Consider the following 20,303-nt stretch of genomic DNA (forward strand, 5'->3'; position numbering starts at 1 on the left):
AAAACGAGAAAAATAGGCTTTAGGAACCGAAACCGGAATGAGAGGCCTCTTAGGACCAGAACCGAGCCTTTGGTGGCTAAGGCATGCGAGACCGAGCCTCGGTCTCTGCCTCTCTCGGTCTCTCCTCTGGTCGCTCGGTCTCTGCCTTCTCACGCTCTACTCCTCTCGGTCTCTGCCTTCTCACGCTCTGCTCCTCTCGGTCTCTGCCTTCTCACGCTCTGCTCCTCTCGGTCTCTGCCTTCTCAAGCTCTGCTCCTCTCAGTCTCTGCCTTCTCACGCTCTGCTCCTCTCGGTCTCTGCCTTCTCTCCTCTCTGCCTCTTCGCGCCCCTCTGTACTCTCCTCCCCCCTCTCGGTTCCTTCCCTCTCTCTTCTCCTCCTCTAGGTTTCTACCCTCCCTTCTCTCGGTTTCTACATCAGAAGGCCGAACCTCGGCCAGATTTCGGGAAATTGTCACTTTTAGCCCATTTTTGATATTTTTAACATTTTAAGCCCGTTTTTCGTGATTTTTAAAGCAGGATTTTCTCCAGAAATTATATTTTAACATAATAAACTCTAAATATTCATAATTTAAACATATTTTTATGAAAATCATTATCTAAATAATAAAGACCTAATGGGGGATTTATTTAAGGTGGAGTGTTGACTTTGCCTTAACTTATGACACAAGCAACCACCCCACAAGTAGATGATTGTTGAAGAATGGAAGTGTTTAATTCAAGAACACTTGGAGATGCCTTGAAGGTTTTCGAGAATCTAACATTATAGTTATGGAGTTTGTGTAATCAATCAAAGATTTGAGTAGAAGGAAGTGAAATAATAATAGGGAGGATGAATTTTTACTTACTAAGAGTGGAAGAACACTTGAAATCAGCCTTGAATCTCGAAAATTTGTGTAGAAAAAGTTTGAGAGAAAAGTGGTGTTTGTTACTTAGTGGAATGAGAGAAATGAGAGAAAATGAGGAGTGTGGTTGTTTGTTCTAGCTCAAAAAAAAACGTGGGAGTGAGTGAAATTTGAATGTAAGGGGACATTGAAGTGACACAGGTAAGGAAACAACAATCCGGACCAGTCTGTGATTATGGACTTTTTCACCCAAGTTGGAGGTCATTAAAAATCGTGATGAAAATTATGAGTAAACTAGAAACATTTTGTGAACTCTCAGAATTTACGGATCTAGTTTTTGACTTCGTATGATTTTTCTATGATTTTTCCAAAACAGGGCAGAATGGCTAAAGTTAGCCAACAGCATGTAAATATCATAACACTTTGTATTATGTTGAGCAAAGTGTATAATCATAAGTTGTAATTATTGAATGTGTTTTCTTGTTAGTTCATCATTATGAACTGAAATTAAGTCATTCATATTAAATATTATTCATTCATTTTAGAACACGTATATTTAACTATAAAAAGTATAGTTTGATAAATTCACTACACTAATACATTTCCATAAGAGAATTCATACATATTACATACATTTTAGATAAACTATAATAGGTATAGTTTATGATACATCACTCAACACACTCTTACAAAAAGGGTACATTCATACAAGAAAGATTTATATTCACACACATTTCACGTAAACTTGTTAACCTATGTTGTGAGACTCTCTCTCTCCCCGTACGTCCGAGTGCGGGATATAATTCCTGGTAGTTATAATCAGAATCTCCTTGAGGGAGAACGTGATACTTGTATATAGATCTATATTGGGTTTGACACCCCACACCTTGCTGCTAGCTACAGTGGGACCTGCAGGTCTACGGGTGACAAATGTCATTTCATTTTCGCGACGCCTGAGAAACGTTGTGGCAGGTTCACATAGTCACAGTATGATTATAGCGACTCACCTAGGGAGATAACAATTCATAAAGTTTACGGGGTTTTATAAAACCGAAGTAGGCTTTAGGTTGATAAAGAAAATTTACTTTCCATATCATTTTAAACTCACGACATTTCTACTAAGAAATGATGATTTCTTATACATTTTAGTCTTTGGTTATAAGGCTACATTTTTCGGATTTCAAGGAAAATATCGGATTTTTCTGAAACAAACGCGACATTTACATGTGAAAGACTTCTACTAAGTTTATTAATAAAAGCTTATGAACTCACCAACCTTTGTGTTGACACTTTTCAAACAACTTGTATTCTCAGGAAAACACTAAACAGGTAATCAAGTGCTTTTGAGGATGGGACGTTAAGGCGTCAAACTTTTCATATTTTGTCAACATATTGTAATTGATTTTGAAACATGTAATTCATACAAGTGATGTAACTTTTTCAATTATATATACGTTGGTTGTGTTTGCTTAAATTACTATTGAAATTGTGGTTATGATACTATACATGAAGTCCTCCACCCCCGGACGTTTCCGCCATCCTTGGTTTGGGGGTGTGACAGATTGGTATCAGAGCACGGTTTATAGTGAATTAAGTATGTCAAACCACATAAGATATACAAACTATAAACATATTTGGGACTAAAATCTCTGATTCTTAAAATGCTTTAACGAGTTGTACTTTTACAAAACAAATAAATTCTTGTTTTAAAGTATACTTACATGCATTCTATACTAGCATGGTGTCATATCTTAGGAGAACATAAATTGAAAGAGGAGGAGTCGAACATTATTAGTACGCCTTAGCATGTGTAATCAGTTTTGGGAGGGATATAGCCTGATCAACTATATCCGTCCAAGAAGTAACTTACGCACACTAAGGAATAGTCGTAATGAGCGCCAAATCTGATAACCTAATTACACTCCATAAAGAACACGCTAAGAACCAAATATAAACATTTAAAAATACTATAGGAGTATTTGTACGTTTCTATAGTGCCAGATTATTATTTTCCGATATGTGCTTCTTAACCCCGTTTCTCATGCAGACGACATGGCAGGATTTCACATACCCGGGGACCCCTATTTTCCCAATCAGGGAAACACGGGATGGATCGAAGATGAGCCCGAGGAGGATCCTGAAGAAGATCCCGAGGAGGATCCCGAAGAGGATCCCGAGGAGGATCCCGAAGAGGATCCCAAGGGGGAGCCCGAGGAGGAAGAAGAAGAAGAAGAAGAGGAAGACCAACAAGAAAAAGAAGAGGAAGACGACCAAGAAGAAGAGGAAGACGAAAAGGAAGAAGAGGAAGGTGATGAGGTAGTCATGTTTGGGAACGAAGCGGAGGAACCACTAGAAGTATTCAACCCCCCTACATCGCGAGGGTACCCGCCCACCGTTTTGGATACAACGGACCTGAACCCCCTTGGGTAACAACGATCGAAAGATGGAGCCGACAACAACGCCAGCGGTCACCATATGGCTACCAACGAGGTTACTATGATCTCACTCATGGTGGACCGGCTGACAGAGCTCTCCCCGTCACGATACAACGAATAGCAAGTATGGATGATCGTGGAAGGATGACGACCGATCAGGTCCGGGAATTAAGTGCCATCGTACAGTCTACTACTGATCGCACCAGAGACCTGGAACGAGGCTCCCACCACAGAGACCAACTCATTCAAGACCTTCTCGCAGCTCAAGCAGAAACAAGAGAGTATCGGGAAAGATACATGGCACTCGAAGAAAGAATAGTTGCAGCCGAACGCAGATTGGCGGAACTACACTATTCAAAGGGTTTTTGTAATGCCAAAAACTAAAGAATCCGCTAAAGAAGGGTCGCAGTGATTAGAACTCATTACTATTCTCATGTTTTGGTAGTAAAATTTTAGGAGTATGCGTTGGTGCTACTCTTTGTATGTAGGTCGACCCTGCGACTATGTGATTACACTATTCAAAGGGTTTTTGTAATGCCAAAAACTATCTTTTGTAACGATGTAATGTAGACCCTTATGAGGTCAAACTTTTCCCTCTAAACGTTATGTACTAAAAGTATCAATGAAATTTGGCATGTGTTTTATTTATTGAATGTTTGGCACTATACATCATAACCTGATCACACAAACAGTTTACGAATAATAAAGTTTTGATAAAATACAAGAGGGATGAAACCAGTAACACTCGACTCGTTATCACTATTAAAGTCTTACCGACTGGTCATTTTTTTTTATGACAGAACCATGCCACTAAGGAAAAGACCAAGGCCTTCCATAAACACAGTGCCGCCTCCACCACCACCTCCGCAGTTTGATCCTGCAATGTTCCAGGCTGCAGTAATGGCAGCCGTGGCGGCAGTGATGTCGCAAATGGGAACCAATGGTTCTGGCGGTTCTGGATCCGGAGCTACCAATTCCATTCATGGGGACAGCACGGGGCGTACGAGGGAGTGCTCTTACAAAGACTTCACGAATGGCAAACCCGACCCTTTCAATGGAAGCGGGGGCGTTATCACACTGGTGCAATGGTTCGAAAGGACCGAGGCAGTTTTTGAAATATGCGCTTGTCCCGAAGCGAGCAAGGTCAAGTATGCGGCATTCACTTTCACTGGAAAAGCACTTACTTGGTGGAATGGCCGAGTTAAATCACTTACTCCCGCAGTAGCTAACGCAATCAGCTGGGAGGATTTGAAAGCCCTAATGTTAAAGGAATACTGCCCGAGGGGCGAAATACAAAAACTTGAAGAAGTACTTTGGAACCTCAAAATGACAGGCACTGATCTTGAAACTGATACTGCCCGTTTCAACGACCTAGCACTCCTCTGTCCAACAATGGTCACTCCAGAAGAGAAGAAGGTGGAACGATATCTCTGGGGGCTGTCATCCCAGATTCAAGATAATGTATTGGCCTCGAAACCCACTACCTTTGAGAGTGCCAAGGAATTGGCACAACAACTCATAGATCACAGGGCTAGCCGTGGTACCGTGATAACCACCACCGACCGAACAAAAGGAGGGAACAACAAGAGGAAGTTCTGGGGCAATAAAAAGAAACAACCAATGCAGGACCCCGCCAAAAAGCAACAGATTGTTGTTGTTCGTGCCGCCACTACTGCTGTCGCTCCAGCGCCGCCGAAACAGTATACAGGAACTCTTCCCAAGTGCAACAAGTGTAACTACCCCCATAATGGTGCTTGTCGAGAGTTACACTGCAATAACTGTAACAATAAGGGGCACACCGCACGATTCTGTAGAGCGACTACCCAACCCGCCGCACAAGTTGCTACGACCGCCAACACCGGAGCAAGCCAAACCTGCTATGGATGTGGTGAAACGGGACACTTCAGGAGGAACTACCCCAAGGCACGATCCCCTAATGCTGGGGGTGTAGGGAGAGTCCTAACTTTAGGGCAGGGAGAAGCAGTCAAGGATCCCTCTGTGGTTACTGGTACGTTCCTCCTCAATAACTCTTATGCATGCGTACTTTTCGATAGTGGGGCAGAAAGAAGTTTCATAAGTCATCAATTCAAACATATACTTAAGCAAAATTCTCAACCACTAGAAGATTCTTACATCGTAGAAATGGCAAATGGAAAGGTTGAGCGCGCTAATGATATTTACATAGGGTGTACTCTCACTCTAGACAACCATTTGTTCAAAATTGACCTTATGCCGGTCACCATAAAAAGCTTCGATATAATCATTGGTATGGATTGGTTAAGCCTTCATCGTGCCGACATTCTATGTTACGAAAGGGCCGTCCGCCTCAATCTGCCGAATGGCAACGTTCTCACCGTTTATGGCAATAAACCTAGTGCGAACCTACAAATCATCTCTTGTGTTAAAACCCAAAAGTACCTCCGAAAGCAATACCATGCTTTCTTAGCCCACATCGTAGACAAGAAACAGGAGGTAAAGGACTTCAAAGAAATTCCAGAAGTATGCAACTTCCCTGATGTTTTCCCAGACGATCTGCCAGGTGTACCACTCGCACGACAAGTCGAATTTCGGATCGATTTAATCCCAAGAGCTACCCCCATCGCCAGGGCTCCATATCGCTTAGCACCGGCAGAAATGCAAGAACTATCCAGCCAGCTGAATGAACTATTGAGCAAAGGGTTCATCAGGCCAAGCTTCTCGCCCTGGGGAGCACCAGTCTTATTTGTAAAGAAGAAGGATGGGTCTTTTCGCATGTGCATAGACTATCGAGAACTAAACAAACTCACTATCAAGAACCGTTATCCCCTACCCCGAATCGATGACCTCTTCGACCAGCTCCAAGGAGCCAGCTACTTTTCAAAAATCGACCTGAGGTCGGGCTATCATCAACTGCGAGTTCAGGAAGAGGATATCCCCAAGACGGCATTCAGAACTCGTTATGGGCACTATGAGTTTGTAGTGATGCCATTCGGGTTAACTAACGCACCTGCGGTGTTCATGGATTTGATGAATCGAGTGTGTCGACCCTTCTTGGATAAATTCGTCATCGTATTCATCGACGGTATCTTGGTCTATTCGAGGAGCGAAGAAGAGCACAGACAACACCTACGACTAGTTATGGAGATTTTAAGAACCGAGAAGCTTTACACCAAATTCTCAAAGTGTGAATTTTGGCTCCGTGAAGTAGGATTCCTTGGCCACGTAGTAAGCAAAGAAGGAATACATGTGGACCCCTCAAAGATCAAAGCAATCGAAGATTGGTCAACACCTGCAACGCCAACAGAAATCCAACAGTTTTTGGGACTCGCAGGCTACTATCGAAGATTCATACAAAATTTCTCCAAGATCGGTAAGCCTCTCACCACCTTGACTCAGAAAGGTGTGGTGTTCGAATGGGAAGATAAACAAGAAGCCGCCTTCCAGACACTAAAGCAAGCCCTATGCAGCGCACCAGTCTTGTCTCTTCTAGAAGGAACCGATGATTTTGTGGTGTATTGCGATGCTTCGAATCAAGGCCTCGGCTGTGTGCTCATGCAAAGGGGAAAAGTCATTGCTTATGCATCAAAGCAACTGAAGACACATGAAGTTAATTACACAACCCAAGACCTTGAACTGGGAGCGGTGGTGTTCGCCGTGAAGATCTGGAGGCACTACCTCTACGGCACCAAGTGCACCATCTTCACTGATCACAAAAGTCTTCAGCACATTCTCAATCAGAAAGAACTTAACATGCGCCAAAGAAGACTCTGGGAACCAGGCTAGACATGAGTACGGCCTACCATCCTCAAACTGACGGACAAAGCGAGAGAACCATCCAGACATTGGAAGACATGCTGAGAGCCTGTGTGATAGATTTTGGTAAGGCATGGGATAACCATCTACCGCTTATCGAATTCTCTTATAATAACAGCTATCACACTAGCATTGGAGTCGCTCCATTCGAAGCTCTCTACGGTCGCAAGTGTAGATCACCACTGTGTTGGACCGAAGTTGGAGATACTCAGCTAGCCAGAGGGCAAGTCCCTGATAGCACCCTTACTGGGCCTGAAATCATAAGGGAAACCACAGAAAAGATCATTCAAATTCGGCAAAGACTAAAAGCATCTCATGATTGACAAAAGAGTTACGCGGATAAGCGACGCAAACCTTTAGAATTCCAGGTCGGAGACCGGGTACTACTAAAAGTTTCCCCCTGGAAGGGGATGATACGTTTCGGTAAACGAGGGAAACTAAACCCAAGGTACATCGGTCCGTTCGAAATCCTTGCTAGGATTGGTCCTGTGGCGTACAAACTCCGACTGCCACAAGAACTTAGTAATGTACACCCTACCTTCCACGTATCCAACTTAAAGAAGTCTCTGTCTGACGAGACACTCGTAATACCACTCGAAGAAATCGAAGTTAATGAAAATCTCCACTTTGTGGAGGAACCCGTCGAGATCATGGATCGAGAGATCAAGAGAACAAAACAAAGTCGCATTCCCATAGTGAAGGTTCGTTGGAATGCGAAACGAGGGCCTGAGTTTACCTAGGAATGTGAAGATCAAATGAAGCAAAAGTATCCACATCTTTTCCCATCCTTGAAGTCCCAGCCGAATTTAAATTTCGGGACGAAATTCCCTCTAACGGGGGGATGATGTGACAATCGTCAATATTGAGTCAAGTCAAGTCATCAAGTCAAGCCGGTCAACTCGATTAAACCTTGTGTATTAGGGTTTGTGTTATGTTCATACTGTATAACTTGCTATATTAATGGGAAAACATCACTTGAGAAAAGTCTTGTGTTAAAAATTTCCTAAGCCCTAGTGCTAATCAATGAACTAAACTGATAAAAACAATGATGCATACTCATCGGGAGTGTGTAAGATCCTTAAACAAGGCTTAACAGGGTTTACGAACCATGCATTGCGATGCCGGACACTCACAATTGTCACACATGGATCTTCTCTCAATCGTTTTCACTCTATCTCTCTCTATGTCAAATCTCTCCCAAATCTCTCCAAGTATGCGAAATCTCTCTCAAATATCTCTCTGTATGAGAAATCTCTCCAAGAATGTCAAATCTCTCTCAAATCTCTCCAAGTATGTGAAACCTCTCTCAAATACCTCTGTGTATGAGAAATCTCTCTAAGAATATCAAATCTCTCCCAAATCTCTCCAAGTATGAGAAATCTCTCCCAAATCTCTCTCTGTATGAGAAATCTCTCCAAGAATGTCAAATCTCTCCCAAATCTCTCCAAGTATGAGAAATCTCTCCCAAATCTCCCTCAAATAGTTCCCGTAACTTTTTAGAATCATTCGGGTCATTCTGGACCTTAACCGGGTCAAAAACGGCTTAAAACGGGGCGAAAACGAGAAAAATAGGCTTTAGGAACCGAAACCGGAATGAGAGGCCTCTTAGGACCAGAACCGAGCCTTTGGTGGCTAAGGCATGCGAGACCGAGCCTCGGTCTCTGCCTCTCTCGGTCTCTGCCTTCTCACGCTCTACTCCTCTCGGTCTCTGCCTTCTCACGCTCTGCTCCTCTCGGTCTCTGCCTTCTCACGCTCTGCTCCTCTCGGTCTCTGCCTTCTCACGCTCTGCTCCTCTCAGTCTCTGCCTTCTCACGCTCTGCTCCTCTCGGTCTCTGCCTTCTCTCCTCTCTGCCTCTTCGCGCCCCTCTGTACTCTCCTCCCCCCTCTCGGGTCCTTCCCTCTCTCTTCTCCTCCTCTCGGTTTCTACCCTCCCTTCTCTCGGTTTCTACATCAGAAGGCCGAACCTCGGCCAGATTTCGGGAAATTGTCACTTTTAGCCCATTTTTGATATTTTTAACATTTTAAGCCCGTTTTTCGTGATTTTTAAAGCGGGATTTTCTCCAGAAATTATATTTTAACATAATAAACTCTAAATATTCATAATTTAAACATATTTTTATGAAAATCATTATCTAAATAATAAAGACCTAATGGGGGATTTATTTAAGGTGGAGTGTTGACTTTGCCTTAACTTATGACACAAGCAACCACCCCATACCCACTCTATGACCAGCCATACCTCCCCACCTTACCTATGTCACTTCAATGTCCCCTTACACTCAAATTTCATTCACTCCCATGTTTTTTTTTTTTTTTGAGCTAGAGCAAACAACCACACTCCTCATTTTCTCTCATTTCTCTCATTCCACTAAGTAACAAACACCACTTTTCTCTCAAACTTTTTCTACACAAATTTTCGAGATTCAAGGCTGATTTCAAGTGTTCTTCCACTCTTAGTAAGTAAAAATTCATCCTCCCTATTATTATTTCACTTCCTTCTACTCAAATCTTTGATTGATTACACAAACTCCATAACTATAATGTTAGATTCTCGAAAACCTTCAAGGCATCTCCAAGTGTTCTTGAATTAAACACTTCCATTCTTCAACAATCATCTACTAAAATCACTTAAGGTGAGTTCATACCCCTACATTTTCATGTTTTCTCAAGTTTTCAGGGGGGGAATACAAGTTAAAACACCAAGAACATAATTAAAATTTTCTAACAGTCTTCATCAGAAAAGTTCAACTCCATCGACGGACTGTTTTCGGCATCTTAAACATTTTTGTTTTCAAAACTGTACAAGGTGAAAATAGTTCATGTTTGTAGCTTTAAAATGACTACTTGCACATCTCCATACGATTTTTCTACAATTTATGGTGATTTTTACAAAACTGCCTATCATTTCAAACAACAATCCGGACCAGTCTGTGATTATGGACTTTTTCACCCAAGTTGGAGGTCATTAAAAATCGTGATAAAAATTATGAGTAAACTAGACACATTTTTTGAAATCTCAGAATTTACGGATCTAGTTTTCGACTTGGTATGATTTTTCTATGATTTTTCCAAAACAGGGCAGAATGGCTAAAGTTAGCCAACAGCATGTAAATATCATAACACTTTGTATTATGTTGAGCAAAGTGTATAATCATAAGTTCTAATTATTGAATGTGTTTTCTTGTTAGTTTATCATTATGAACTGAAATTAACTCATTCATATTAAATATTATTCATTCATTTTAGAACACGTATATTTAACTATAAAAAGTATAGTTTGATAATTCACAACACTAATACATTTCCATAAGAGAATTCATACATATTACATACATTTTAGATAAACTATAATAGGTATAGTTTATGATACATCACTCAACACACTCGTACAAAAAGGGTACATTCATACAAGAAAGATTTATATTCACACACATTTCACGTAAACTTGTTAACCTATGTTGTGAGACTCTCTCTCTTCCCGTACGTCCGAGTGCGGGATATAATTCCTGGTAGTTATAATCAGAATCTCCTTGAGGGAGAACGTGATAATTGTATATAGATCTATATTGGGTTTGACACCCCACACCTTGCTGCTAGCTACAGTGGGACCTGCAGGTCTACGGGTGACAAATGTCATTTCATTTTCGCGACGCCTGAGAAACATTGTGGCAGGTTCACATAGTCACAGTATGATTATAGCGACTCACCTAGGGAGATAACAATTCATAAAGTTTACAGGGTTTCATAAAACAGAAGTAGGTTTTAGGTTGATAAAGAAAATTTACTTTCCATATCATTTTAAACTCACGACATTTCTACTAAGAAATAATGATTTCTTATACATTTTAGTCTTTGGTAATAAGGCTACATTTTTCGGATTTCAAGGAAAATATCGGATTTTTCTGAAACAAACGCGACATTTACATGTGAAAGACTTCTACTAAGTTTATTAATAAAAGCTTATGAACTCACCAACCTTTGTGTTGACACTTTTCAAACAACTTGTATTCTCAGGAAAACACTAAACAGGTAATCAAGTGCTTTTGAGGATGGGACGTTAAGGCGTCAAACTTTTCATATTTTGTCAACATATTGTAATTGATTTTGAAACATGTAATTCATACAAGTGATGTAACTTTTTCAATTATATATATGTTGGTTGTGTTTGCTTAAATTACTATTGAAATTGTGGTTATGATACTATACATGAAGTCCTCCACCCCCGGACGTTTCCGCCATCCTTGGTTTGGGGGTGTGACACCGTCAGTCTGGGAGCCATCATGTTGTTAGTCGTGGATTTGATGATGTCAGGATGTGACGTATGGATCCGATCGGTTGGATCGGAAGGTTGCTAGAGCCACAGTGACAGGATAGCTAGTGGAAACTAGTCCTAGAGGAAGATTTCGTTTAGAAGTCGTGGAAGCGACTAAGTGAGGAGTCCCTTGACTCCACAGTTGGGTTGGAGTTCAGTGTTTCAGCCAGTTCAGTGTTTCAGGCAGCTCAGTGTTTCAGCCAGTTCAGTTTTCAGGCAGCTCAGTGTTTCATGCAGCTCAATGTCCCAGTCAGCTCAGTGTTTCAGGCAGCTCAATGTTTCAGTCAGTTCAGTGTTTCAGGCAGCTCAATGTTTCAGTCAGTTCAGTGTGTCAGGCAGCTCAGTGTTTCAGTCAGTTCAGTGTTTCAGGCCGTTCAACGTTTCAGTCGGTTCAGCGTTTCAGGCAGTTTAGTGTTTCAGGCATGTTCAGTATTGCAGGGTTTTGGGTCAGCATTGTATTTGCGTTGGAATGCAAGTGCTAGCGATATAGTTGGTTGATTTGGAAATGGCGAGTCCCTCTCAGCAGGATCAGTTGAGCCTTCGGCCGAGTATAAGTGACATGTAAAGATAGCTAGGCAGGTAGCTTTTCTTCGGGATGAAAGACTCGAGTTAGTAGGAGTTGAGTAATCAGATGGGATGTAAGCAAGCTGATTCAGTATGGATGACAGAATAGATGGGATAGTTATGGACAATCGGGGTATCTTACGGAGTCGCTAGGAGCGGATAGCAGATTGCGATGGAGTGTAGTGACCGGTGGGAGATGGTAACTCAGATATTGGCAGAATAGTTGAGCAAGGGTAGTCTCAGTGCATCCAATAGGCAGTTGAGAGGCAACAGGATTTTCAGTCGGAGGAAGTATCGTTGAGGAAATTATGGAAAGGAGAAAGATTCAGTATGTACCAACAGTAGTGATCAGCATGGTGAGTGGCTGGAGTGATGGGCATAAGGGTGTTAGATTTTCCAGACCGGGAGTTGGAGGCAGCTCAAAGGCAGTTGATCGTAGCAAACTTCAAGGACGAAGTTTAGTTTAAGTGGGGGAGAGTTGTAACACCCCAAAGTTTGGAAAGCCAAGAAAAGAAAGAAAACCTCAAGTTTAGGGGAGACTCGGCGAGTCCATGGAGGGGCTCGGCGAGTCCGAGCGGGATCCGGGTTGTGGTGAAAGCGACCGACTCGGCGAGTCGGCCAGGGAGACTCGGCGAGTTGGGTCTGAACGGGGAAAACCCTAAACCTGGGAACTTGGAGCCTATTTAAGTGTCTCATTCTCCTTCCTAGGGTTTATTTATTGCCTCTCTACCCCAGAACATCAAACCCTAGCCGCCATTTCCGTTTTTGGAGCTAGATCTTGCCTTGTAGAATGCATTACGCTTGGAGGAGGAAGAAAGACCTTGGAGGTGCAAGAAGGGATTGTAGATCTGGATTGTGGAGTCATTTCAGACCAAGTGGAGGTAATAAGTTGTTGCTTGGACTCTCTTTTTCATCTAGATCTACTCTTATGTGTGGGTTTTGGCCATTGTTGGTATGATATGTAACCAATTCGAGTTGGAGGTTCAAATTTGAGGTTGCTACCTCAGATCCATGTTGGTTTTGGTCTAGAATCCCCTAAAGTATCAGCCTTTGATATGTTGAAGAAGCATGTTTTCCATAAACCCGAATTTAGTGTGTTTTGAGCTTAGATCTCTCAATCTACACGTAAAGTTTGCCACTTTACGTGGGGAATAGGCCCTAGAAGTATGGATCTAGGAGTTGGAAGTTCAGTTTGTCTTGAAAAGCCACTGCATGGATTGAGGAATGGATAGACTCGGCGAGTCCTTCGAGTGGACTCGGCGAGTAGCTTGAAGGTGAGGAGGAACTCGACGAGTAGGATGAACAACTCGTCGAGTCGGATGAAGATAGGCATGGCCTCGGCGAGTTGGATGAACAACTCGACGAGTTAGTTGAAGATTGTCTAGGACTCGGCGAGTCTGTTCTTGGACTCGGCGAGTCATATCGCGAAACCTTAAACCCTTCGAGTCGAGACCCGAATCAGTGAGTCGGGTGGTGACTCAGCGAGTTGGACAGGACATGACTTGGACCTAGCTGGACTCGGCGAGTCATGGATTGACTCGGCGAGTCGAGTCGCGAACAAGAAAGACTCAGGGCATATGAACCCGGCGAGTCAGTAGATAGACTCGGCGAGTAGGGTTGACCCAGAAGGTTGACTTTGACCAGGATTTTGACCTTGACCAGATTTGACCTAGTAACCTTTGGAGGTCAGTTGGACTAAGTGTCATATTGATATTGGTAGCTTGAGGAGCTAGTGTAGCAGTAGTCGAAGTCAGAAGTCAGGTAGCAGTCAAGGATTAGCAGCAGCAGTTCAGCAGCATCAGGTGAGTTTCCTTCCAGTAGGGACGGGTCTAAGGCCACAATGCCGGCCCGTTCAGTTAGCAGTAGTTTCCGGACTTTGGTCCGATGCAGTAGCTAGTATGTTTTATGCCTTCGTGGCTCAGACAGGATTTGTATGCTATGTTTTATGTGTTAAGTGTTATGTGTTCCAGGCTACGGCCCGATGTAGTATGCAGTATATGTGTTCATGCTAGATGATGTGTTATGCTATGCCATGTTCAGTCAGTTAGTTCCGGACTTCGGTCCGATGCAGGGGACAAGGTCCCAGTCTGTTCCGGACTTCGGTCCGATGCAGATAGTTCCGGACTTCGGTCCGATGCAGATAGTTCCGGACTTCGGTCCGATGCAGTTAGTTCCGGACTTTGGTCCGATGCAGTTAGTTCCGGACTTCGGTCCGATGCAGTTAGTTCCGAACTTCGGTCCGATGCAGGGGACAAGGTCCCAGTCAGTTCCGGACTTCGGTCCGATGCAGTTTCCGGGTTTCGGCCCGATGCAGTGGGCCAGGCCCAATATGTGTTTATATGATACTGTATGGTATGTAGTAGTTTGGGGGAGCTCACTAAGCTTTGTGCTTACAGTTTCAGTTTTGGTTTCAGGTACTTCCGCAAGCAAAGGGAAGAGCTCGGGGTGATAGCATCGCACACACCACAGCTTAGCTTTTATCCTGGGGATGGTTTTAGTTGTCTTGATTTGATATAGTATGATACAGTTTTTCCGCACAGTATTTTATTATGATTTGGGATACATCGCGTATGTTTTTATGTTATGATACTCAGATTATGGTTTTGATTACATTGAAAAACAAAATTTTTGGGTCGTATTTTTGGGTCGTTTCATCGTGATTTTTGGGTCGTTACAAGTTGGTATCAGAGCCTTGGTTTGAGGGATTCGGGCGCCCTCCCGAGTGTGTCTGAACTCAAACTAAGGAAGTGGTATATAGTTTTCAAAAGAAAAATCCTAGTTACAAAAGAATTTTGAGAAGAGAAAACAATTTTTATAAAAAGCAAAAAGAGTTTTGAAAAGAGAAAAGGGTGTGGTGCATGCAATCAGCCAAGCTCAAGTAAGTACTCCCAATTTACCCATACAAGTTATGTTATTATTTTCAATATCAGTTTCAGTATCAGTTTCAGTTCAGTTTCAGTTCCAGCTTCAGTAGAACAACATGCTAGAATAGGACTAAGGATCTAGGATGATGCCTTATGTTCCTGCTTTATGTGTTCCAGCTTGATGAGAATTGAATGCTAGTAATGAGTAGACAGTAGTAGGATAGCCTGTGTAGGTTATGCCTGAAAGTATGAGCTTAGCATTATATGCTAGAGCAGTTTCTTGTTATGAGAATTATTTTGCCTGAGTATGTTTCCCTTATCCGAATGCTACTTGCTTTGTGCTTTGTGGGACTCTGAGTGATGAGAGTTAGCCATTAGGTGAATACGTTTCATCACATGTGATCAGGGTTGAATAATCTCAGAGTGCTGGATTTGGCCCTACTGCGCAGCTCTTGTTTGAGTCCAACCGTTGTAGGGACGAGTCTTTTACTTGAAGGATTATCTGAGCCTCGTCACATGTGATGGTATTCAGGTGGTGACTAATTGGCATTACTAGGAGGCCTTCAGCAGCTGAGGACTGTGTGGGTAGAGTCAGAGGTTCCCTAGGGCAAGCCTAGGATGAGAGTAGCAGAGATCAGTAGAAAAGTAAAGGGGAGTGGGTGGAGTTGAGGTAACTCTCGAGGAAAGTATGGATAGATGTGGAAGGTAGTAGGGGCCCATACTACTGAAAGCAGAGGATCCGTACTCGATTCAAGAGGGGCCAAGACGAAACCAGGAATGGTGTAGTGAGTGAGAAATCCCTCAGCAATAGTGTGTTAATTGATCAGGATTTTGTTATGTTTTCAGCATGGTGACATTGCACGAGCTACCAGTTAGCAATTCAGGCGTCGAGGAGGGGTCTAGCTCGGGTTTTGGAGCCGGGCAGCTGGATGATCAGATGAGGGATTTCATTTCCGCAGAAATTATGCACAACATCATTGATCAGACTGCAGTGATTTTCGGTTCAGTTAGAGAGGCCATTGTGGAGCTCATGGACAGTCATCTTAAGGCCTTAGGGGCCGGGGCAGTTTCAGGACAGTTTGAGGCTCATATAGAGCCCAATTCTCATGGATCCCAGGGATCCATCAGGAAGGGGAGTCCCATTTTTAGCACTTGTCATCCGGGGTCGGGAGTGAGTGGTCCACCTTACCCCCAAGAGGGTTCCTTGCAGGATTGGATTGCTGCAGAGGTTTCGCGGGCTCTCCAGGAAGAGTTACCAAACACCATTGGGCGTATCACCGATAGTGTGGTCGACGGGATTGAAAGGCGGACCTCAGCTGTCCAGGCAATGGGTGAAATGGTCACTATGACCCATGAGCGGGAGATTGGCTCGGATAGTCAGCTTGGGAAGAGGAAGCGGTCTTCCGGTCTAGTTCGGCAAGATGGGCAGTCGGACACTGTCGAAGTGGGTGTCAGAAGCCCACAAGGTTAAGATAGTTGTTCGAGGGAGAAGGGAGCACGAGCTGGCGTGCGCAGCAAGTCTAAGTGCGGCAGATGCGGATGGAAGGGTCACATAGAGTTATGCCATCGTTGTCATCAGCCTGGCCATGTTAGGGTGAACTGCCCCGTTCAGCGGTTGGGACAGCCTCATTGTCATAGTAGAGTTCGAAAATCAGAGGGATTTGAGGATCCTTCAGATCAGGTTGCAGGTATGATTCTTTTCCCTCTATTTTACTATTCACAACATTATTGCTATGTTGTTGCATTGATGTCAATAAACTTATGTGTGGTGTTAGTGTGGCTTGTTTGTGATTATGTTATATGCCATTTGCATACCTCGGAAAAATTGGTTGGTAGATAGGGGATGTGCTCTTATGAAGAAGGTTTCGGAGGATGCAGTAACTGTAGCATGGTTGGGAGAGATTTGGTTCGTTTCGCTAGTTCGGAGTGGTTAGTGTTGGAATGGATTGGTTACATCCCTAGCTATGGCAGGCTTGGGTTCCTTAGCAGAATGATTATGGAATGACAGCAAGGATCGGGATCTCTTTTGAGTGTGAAGCAGCAAGGGGTAAGCAGGATCGAAGTGGGGGAGAACCCTCCGGGTATATTTGGATAAGAGTCTCGTAGACTCAGAATGAGTGCGCGGCCTCTAAGAAGAAATGGTAGTAGCACAGTGATGGATGGATTGATAAGTTCAGAATTAGGAGTTCGAGAACTTTTCCTAGCAGTTAGTTCATGTAATCGAGATGGTTAGAAGCTGGTTGGGAATCCAAGATTTGAGGACCACCTGTCGGACGCATGAGAGTCGGAATGAAGATCCTGAGAACGGGTAGCAAGAGATGTTTTCGTATTGGTAGCCAGTGTCTGAGGCAGCATGCAGGTTGTGTAGATTCAGGAGTTGGGAGGTTGGAAACTTCCCAACAATAGCTTCTTGTATCCAGATTAGTAGACGGTTGGTTTGGGAACCAAGCCAAAGGATTCCTCGACGAAGTGCTAAGTATATCTAGGATATAAGATGTCGAGGATGATGCAGAATTCAAAGTCTAAGGACTGTTTTTTTTTGTTAGAAATCGGGATGAGGAATCACTAGCTGGACTAGGGATAGTCAGGATGTTCTCGAGATAGTGGTAGTGTTGTAAGACTGCGGGGGTAGCCGTAGCATTCACTAGCAGTCAGATAGCAGTAGTAGTGTTGTAAGTCTGCGGGGGTAGCCGTAGCATTCACTAGCAGTCAGATAGCAGTAGTAGTGTTGTAAGTCTGCGGGGGTAGCCGTAGCATTCACTAGCAGTCAGATAGTTGTAGTGGTGTTGTAAGTCTTCGGGGGTAGCCGTAGCATCCACTAGCAGCCAGATAGTATTAGAGAGTTGTAAGTCCGCGAGCGTAGTCGCAGCCTTTTATCAGATTGGTAGGTAGCATGAGCGCGTGTTAGACGCGGGAAAGCAGTTGTACCCACCAGTTCGGGTGCAGCAGTGAGGATATGGGAATCCACGGGTTAGCTTTCGGATTCCCAAAGGGATCAGTTATGGCTAAGTCAGCAATTTGGGCTTTAGATCGTCACATCAGTTATGAGATCAGAGTCGCAGTGGACCATTGGGGTTCGGGTATGTTGTGGGCTACCGTCTGTGACAATCGTCAATCTTGAGTCAAGTCAAGTCATCAAGTCAAGCCGGTCAACTCGATTAAACCTTGTGTATTAGGGTTTGTGTTATGTTCATACTGTATAACTTGCTATATTAATGGGAAAACATCACTTGAGAAAAGTCTTGTGTTAAAAATTTCCTAAGCCCTAGTGCTAATCAATGAACTAAACTGATAAAAACAATGATGCATACTCATCGGGAGTGTGTAAGATCCTTAAACAAGGCTTAACAGGGTTTACGAACCATGCATTGCGATGCTGGACACTCACAATTGTCACACATGGATCCTCTCTCAATCGTTTTCACTCTATCTCTCTCTATGTCAAATCTCTCCAACTATGCGAAATCTCTCTCAAATATCTCTCTGTATGAGAAATCTCTCCAAGAATGTCAAATCTCTCCAAGTATGTGAAACCTCTCTCAAATACCTCTGTGTATGAGAAATCTCTCTAAGAATGTCAAATCTCTCCCAAATCTCTCCAAGTATGAGAAATCTCTCCCAAATCTCTCTCAAATATCTCTATGTATGAGAAATCTCTCCAAGAATGTCAAATCTCTCCCAAATCTCTCCAAGTATGATAAATCGCTCCCAAATCTCCCTCAAATAGTTCCCGTAACTTTTTAGAATCATTCGGGTCATTCCGGACCTTAACCGGGTCAAAAACGTCTTAAAACGGGGCGAAAACTAGAAAAATAGGCTTTAGGAACCGAAACCGGAATGAGAGGCCTCTTAGGACCAGAACCGAGCCTCTGGTGGCTGAGGCATGCGAGACCGAGCCTCGGTCTCTGCCTCTCTCGGTCTCTCTTCTAGTCGCTCGGTCTCTGCCTTTTCACGCTCTGCTCCTCTCGGTCTCTTCCTTCTCACGCTCTGCTCCTCTCGGTCTTTGCCTTCTCACGCTCTGCTCCTCTCGGTCTCTGCCTTCTCACGCTCTGCTCCTCTCGGTCTCTGCCTTCTCTCCTCTCTGCCTCTTCGCGCCCCTCTGTTCTTTCCTACCCCTCTCGGTTCCTTCCCTCTCTCTTCTCCTCCTCTCGGTTTCTACCCTCCCTTCTCTCGGTTTCTACATCAGAAGGCCGAACCTCGGCTAGATTTCGGGAAATTGTCACTTTTAGCCCATTTTTTATATTTTTAACATTTTAAGCCCGTTTTTCGTGATTTTTAAAGCGGGATTTTCTCCAGAAATTATATTTTAACATAATAAACTCTAAATATTCATAATTTAAACATATTTTTATGAAAATCATTATCTAAATAATAAAGACCTAGTGGGGGATTTATTTAAGGTGGAGTGTTGACTTTGCCTTAACTTATGACACAAGCAACCACCCCACACCCACTCTATGACCAGCCATACCTCCCCACCTTACCTATGTCACTTCAATGTCCCCTTACACTCAAATTTCACTCACTCCCACGTTTTTTTTGAGCTAGAACAAACAACCACACTCCTCATTTTCTCTCATTTCTCTCATTCCACTAAGTAACAAACACCACTTTTCTCTCAAACTTTTTCTACACAAATTTTCGAGATTCAAGGCTGATTTCAAGTGTTCTTCCACTCTTAGTAAGTAAAAATTCATCCTCCCTATTATTGTTTCACTTACTTCTACTCAAATCTTTGATTGCTTACACAAACTCCATAACTATAATGTTAGATTCTCGAAAACCTTCAAGGCATCTCCAAGTGTTCTTGAATGAAACACTTCCATTCTTCAACAATCATCTACTGAAATCACTTAAGGTGAGTTCATACCCCTATATTTTCATGTTTTCTCTAGTTTTCAGGGGGGGGGGGGAATACAAGTTAAAACACCAAGAACATAACTAAAATTTTCTAACAGCCTTCATCAGAAAAGTTCAACTCCATCCACGGACTGTTTTGGACATCTTAAACATTTTTGTTTTCAAAAATGTACAAGGTGCAAATAGTTCATGTTTGTAGCTTTAAAATGACTACTTCCAAATCTCCATACGATTTTTCTACAATTTATGGTGATTTATACAAAACTGCCTATCATTTCAAACAACAATCCGGACCAGTCTGTGATTATGGACTTTTTCACCCAAGTTGGAGGTCATTAAAAATCGTGATAAAAATTATGAGTAAACTAGACACATTTTGTGAACTCTCAGAATTTACGAATCTAGTTTTCGACTTCGTATGATTTTTCTATGATTTTTCCAAAACAGGGCAGAATGGCAAAAGTTAGCCAACAGCATGTAAATATCATAACACTTTGTATTATGTTGAGCAAAGTGTATAATCATAAGTTCTAATTATTGAATGTGTTTTCTTGTTAGTTTATCATTATGAACTAAAATTAAGTCATTCATATTAAATATTATTCATTCATTTTAGAATACGTATATTTAACTA

Source organism: Lactuca saligna, chromosome 7, assembly GCF_052625555.1.
Source record: "Lactuca saligna cultivar CGN05327 chromosome 7, ASM5262555v1, whole genome shotgun sequence".
Classification (NCBI taxonomy): Eukaryota; Viridiplantae; Streptophyta; class Magnoliopsida; order Asterales; family Asteraceae; genus Lactuca; species Lactuca saligna.